The sequence below is a fragment of the Helianthus annuus genome, chromosome 4 (genome assembly GCF_002127325.2).
Source record: "Helianthus annuus cultivar XRQ/B chromosome 4, HanXRQr2.0-SUNRISE, whole genome shotgun sequence".
In the NCBI taxonomy this organism is placed as follows: Eukaryota; Viridiplantae; Streptophyta; class Magnoliopsida; order Asterales; family Asteraceae; genus Helianthus; species Helianthus annuus.
The window spans coordinates 57,832,196-57,838,714 of NC_035436.2; positions in this window are offsets into that span (position 1 = coordinate 57,832,196).

The window sequence follows — 6,519 nt, forward strand, 5'->3', positions numbered from 1 at the left end:
GATAACTTACCAGAAAGTATTGATGTCACATATACGTCATCAGACACTGATCATGAGTCAAAGTTGATAAAAAGTATGGTCGATCAGGTGTTAGACAGTGATGACAATGAGAAGCCAAAACCGGAGTCCAAATCCGAGTCAAAGTCTTGGTCAAATACGTCAAAGTCGACAAATAAAAAGGACAAACGGGTTTATGATAACGAATTTTTACTTTCGAAATCTAATTTGAATGATGAATCGATCAAAGTGGCATATACTTTGAAAGGTTCTGACAAATTATATTCAGATGAAAGTTTCCAATAAGAAGTGTCAGACTTGAAATGATTCAAAAGGTTTTTAAATAACAGAAATTAATATTTCTGAAATAAAAGATTTAAATCTTAATGGAAAACCCAAACAGTACACTTCAAGAGATCAACAAAGAATCAATAAGAAAATGGGTTACAATTGTGGTTATAGTTTCCGACAGAAACCAAACCATAATCGTAATTACAAAAAGAAAGGTCTTGGTTTTGTTCCATAGAAAAACTATAAAAATGAAAAAGTTTATAAACCAAAAACAGTGTTTGTTGCAGGAAAAACAACAGAAGCTGAAAAAGAAAAATCATTCAGAAATCAGACGAATCAAGAATTCCTTGCTAAGAAGCAAGAAGACATGAAGAAGAAGGAAGATCCGAAGAAGGTTGAAAAGAGATCTTGTTTTCAGTGTAAAGTTGTGGGTCATGTTGCGAAAGATTGTCCAAAGACATTTCGACCAAAACAAGAAGTCTCAAGAAAAATGAAAAAAAAAATTGTTGAGAAGACTGAACTGTCAACCCGGAAGTTCACAGGCTTTGAGAATTCGACTTATGAAAAAGGAGAATCTTCAAAGAGTGCTTCCAAAAGAATAGACAATGCCACAAATCAGAAATGGATTGTAAAAGGTTCAGGTAAAAAGTCTGGTGATGAATCTGATTCCATAAAATCAGAGGAGCCACGTGTTGAGAAAAAGATTGAAAAGAAAGTTCCGAAAGTGGACGATGTGAATTTTCCGCCACTAAATGCTAAAAATTACAAATCTAAAATCGGAAAAGTTGAAATTTCAAATCAGTTTTATTCTGACAAGAAGAAAATTGATGTTGAAAAAACTTCTAACGGAAATGTAAAACACATCTTTGGAAAAATGATCAGTGGTAAGGCCCAAAGCATTAAGGATTTTTATGCTTCCAAAGGATGGGTTTACAAGTCGGTTGAAAGGAACAATGAAAATGATGAGGCTACACCCAAGGAAGGTCAGGCTTGGGTGGATATATTCTTTCAAGAATAAAATCCTGACTTGCCGGAGATCCCAAGATGGTATCGTGGATCATGAATCGGCATCCTTCTTAATCTGTGTTTGAGGTTTTGCAGGACTTGCCGGAACTCCCAGGTTTGTAAGCGAGGAGTAGGAATCGGCACCTTGAAAATTCAACCAAGAGATGGTAATTGGTTGAAAAACAGGTTTGAAAGTTTTTAGTTGAGGAATGGTGTTGCTCGTACAAGTGGTTAAACCAAGGTCATTAAATTGAACTTGAGTTAACTATTATTCAGAAGATTGGTAAAACAATGTGATGATTTTGCCCCAATTTTACACAAGGTAAAAACAACTAAACTTATTTTCCGGAAAAACCATTCTGATTAAAACAAACTTAAGTGTTTTGAAATCATTATGGGAAAATAGTTTGTTGTGAGGGGGAGTTCTGATTGTTTAAGCCAAACGGATGGAGAATTGAAGTGTTTTGAGATCAGTTGTCATGTTTTGTATAGTTTGTTTTCAATTTTCTTCAGATGTATTTGAATTTTAGGGGGAGTAAGAATTTTTAGAAAATCCAAAAACATCAGAAAATTTGAAAAGGCCAAAAACATGATAAAACAGAAAAATGAGTTTTTGTTGCATAAAAGAGGAAATGATAGTACATCAGTGGACTATCACAGCACGCTAAAGAATTGTAAAGCCAAAGTGTGATAAACAATCTTACTGCGGATGTGTCAGTAGATTTTTGCACACTTAGTAAATTGAAACGAGATATAAACCTAAATCAAACTTACTTAATTTGTGGGTAACTATTCTTGGATATATGGGTAACCCCCGAAATCTTGTTTGAAAGGTCCCATATTCTGAGATACTAGGTCTTTATGCTCAGTGATATCTGGGGTATTATTCCGAGACTTCTGCTGTATGGAAATACTGACCTAGTCCCCGAATAATACTTTCTGCAAAAAGCTTTGAAACACAAGCTCGCCCTCAGCAATCTGATTAAACAATAAAATTGATAGTCATTGCTGTTGTAAAAAAAATCCTCTAAAGGGGACCCACCAAAAGTCGAGCCGTCATCTCTCTGCTGAACGGAAGTTCTGACCTGAGCTCTCACGGTTTCGCATCTACCCCTTTACAGATATCATCTGTGGTATACTCACCTGTAAGACTGAATATTTGGGATCTGGATACGGGAGTATATTCAAGTGGAGTGATACACAATTAAGTTTTAAGTTTCTAAAACATTAATATCGTATCTCGAATCAATTGAAGTTTGTGTGAGGATTTAAGTGGACAAACATACTGACAATCTAGGTAAATTGTTTAGAACTTAATATGTAATCAAGCTTAACGGTGTTAGTGATATGTTTCATAACTGATATGATCCTCTTGCACAAACTCACAAAAAATATTGTCTGTAAATATTTCATTTTCTGTTTTTTACTTGCATTCAGAAAATCCAAAAAGATTTTTAGTGTGTTTTAGCATAAATTTTGAAAAATCAAAAAGATTTTCGACAACTGGTGTTGAGATGCTGATTTTCGAAATTCATAGTGCTAAACTTGAAGAACTGGTTTGGGGAGTGTTTGTGTGTAGATGATAAAGTTGTTTTGATAAGAACTAGTAATAAATTTTTTGAATGCAAAATCATTATTGTTTTGGTTCAACATAGTTTCTAAATTGTTGAAAATTTTAGTATTTGTAGAAACTTATGGTTCGGTAGAGATTTTGCAGGACTTGAGCCAGATATTGATCCTGAGAGAGAATGGAGCCAGGTATCAATTTGGAACCTGATAGGAGCCTGTTAACGATATTAGAACCAGTGAAAGTTTGAATTCCAGACTACGATCCCAGGTGTGTGAGAGGGGGAGTCTGAAGACACCAAGTCAACATTCAAGAGAGAAGAGTTTGTTGATAATGAAGATAGAGAACGAGGATTCTTGAAGCAATAGATATTTCAGAGGCAGATTGTCGACTGATGAAGATTGTAGACTGACATGTGCGAAGACTCTATGAAGACTCCGTCAACATCCGAGGGGGAGTCTGTTGGTGCACTTACGTCTGCTGACTACGTCTTCTATCGAGTCTTGAAGTTGAACAATCAGACATGACACGGAAACCTAGAAATACATGTTTGTATAGGGTTCGCTTATCAGTCACTAGGTTAGGTCCACTTTTGTGTCATGTTTAGGTTAGGATCGCTTATGTGTACATTGCTAGGACCGCTTTTGTGTCACGTTGTAGGACCGCTTATACGTACATGTACGTATAAGCGGACCAGCATGTCTATAAATAGGTCCGTAGGAGCGATCAAAAACACATAGTTGAAGGTGTTTGTTCCGGTATGCTGTCGAAGTGCTGTCAAATCTTGTAATCGCGTTCGATATCAATAATACAGCAAGTTTAAAGTGAATTCAGCTTGAATAGCACCGGATTATTAGTTTCCGCCTCTTAATTCGGATACGAACTTCTCTGAACGACTCAAACAGGGCCGAGAACGATCCTACAGTTTTTAGATTACTTAGAGGTGCTAAGGTACCGGTTAGCATGTTTGATTGTTTAGCATATCATGATGCTATCTTGATGACCTATTTGGTCATGCCATGTAGTGAACGTATAAATATTCTAGTAACTTCTGGTTACTCACCATATTTGATTTAATGGTGTGGAAAATTAGTATCATTTCTAGTAACTTCTAATATAGTCTTCTTGGCCATATTTACTATATGATATATTTTAGATATTTAGTACATTTTCTTTTACACCATTCCAAGGTGATGACTTTTCATTCAAACATAGTGGAAACTTAATAAATTTCTTCGGTATACATTAGAATATGATGCATTATGAATTACAAAATTCGATATCAGCGGGTAAACTATCGATGCTCTTCTGGAGCATTTAATATGCTATTAACACGTGAAATAGTATCAATAGCGTCTCTACCACGTGAAATATTATAGTTTTAGTCTTTGTTTAGAGGGAAAACATGTACTATTCATAAGGTTTTCCATCACTAGGCTATATGTTAGCCAAAAACGCCAAGTGCGATGAACTAAAGTTTGGGTTGAACTTGAAAAATCATTATTAAAACAAACGGGACTTTGTATACATTTGGGAGAACTTCGAGTTCTCAACATTGATTTAGGATTCATGTGAAATTCAGTATAAATGAGCATCAACACTAACTCAAATGAATTATTATCTATCAATTTAAGTAACTAACATCAGAGTAGTTTACTTATGAACAAGAGAACAAACATAAGAAAAAGATTTCCCTCCTCATTTACCATGATCATGACCTTTATAACGATCATTATATCATCACGTTCAATTTTAGGGAATGGATTATAACCACACAACTTTCATAGTGCTATCATTACAATTGCTTTTGTTATGTACATGATCATATATATATATATATATATATATATATATATATATATATATATATATATATATTACTACTTTATAAGCATATTTAAGGTTTGATAAATGGAAATTGTTTTATTCAACCAATATAAATAATCATTTCATCACATAACCTCAACTAGCCCCATCAAAAGAGGCACATAGCCTACTAAGTATGCAAGAGTCATGGGTGGTGAAAAGTCTAACATAATTAGAGACTTAATTTTGCCATAAAATCTCTAATCAATTGTCATAAAAGACATCAATACACCATATGAAAAGTACTTAATTTTGCCATAAAATCTCTAATCAATTGTCATAAAAGACATCAATACACCACATGAAAAGTACTTAATTTTTCCATAAAATCTCTAATCAATTGTCATAAAAGACATCAATACACCACATGAAAAGTACTTAATTTTGCCATAAAATCTCTAATCAATTGTCATAAAAGACATCTATACACCACATGAAAAGTACTTAATTTTGCCATAAAATCTCTAATCAGTTGTCATAAAAGACATCAATACACCTCATGAAAAGTACTTAATTTTGCCATAAAATCTCTAATCAATTGTCATAAAAGACATCAATACACCTCATGAAAAGTACTTAATTTTGCCATAAAATCTCTAATCAATTGTCATAAAAGACATCAATACACCACATGAAAAGTTTATTATATTAATAGAAAATTAAACAAGTGACATAAATAATTCTACTCAAGAGTTTGTCACTATATGTAGAATTTAATATTATTATAGGCTATTACTTTATGAACTAGAAAGGCAACAAAGTGTCACACTTTTACTTTTTGAATATCAGAATGAATAATCATAATAATAATAATAAAGATGATTGATACTTAATGTAATTAATCATACATGCAAGAGTTATTTTACCTTTAAAACATGTGTGATGATGAAAAACGTAAATGAAAATAATACATAAAAGTGTTGAAAGAATATAATGAAGTGGCAAAGATGTAAAACTTATCAAAATTACTAACAAACTTTTTATTAATTATATAAACTAACAGGGAATGTTAACTGCCACTTTAAATGATTTATTTATAGCTCTTTATGGCTAATTTTAAATGATTTATTTATAGCTCTTTATGGCTAATTTAAATGATTTCTTTCTAGCTCTTTGTGGCTAATTTAAATGATTTCTTTATAGCTCTTTGTGGCTAATTTAAATAATTTCTTTATAGCTCTTTATAGCTAATTTAAAAAAATTGAATTATAGTAATTAGTTACTATCCCGTTTCTTCTTAACCCCCCTTCAATTTCTTTGGTGGTTTTAGAAAGCAATCGGCCAAACACAAAAGCATAATTCTAGATCATGTATATCAAATTATCAATTCCAACGAGATTTCAACCGGTGAAGTATATGGCCGATTAAATACATAGAAAATCAGGTTTCTTCGGCAAATATTAATTAGATATATGCAAATTAACTTGTTTTCAAGCAAAGTTTATTAGGCTCATCATATTAATTACAATTTCTTAGTTGAAATCAAAATGTCAAAATAATTCTTAAAACAAACAAATAATTTATGTGCATGTTAATTAGGCTCATCATCTTAAATACAATTTCTTAGTTGAAATCAAAATGTCAAAATAATTCTTAATACAAACAAATAATTAACTTGTTTTCAAGCAAAGTTTATTAGGATCATATTGACTCGTTACTAGCAAATGTAAATACTATATATAACATTTAAACTTTCATACATTTATAATGCATGAATAATAGATTATGACTAGTTAACCTAAGCAAGATTTTCATCGAGCCCATATAAGAACAACCAAAAGAAAAAATATACA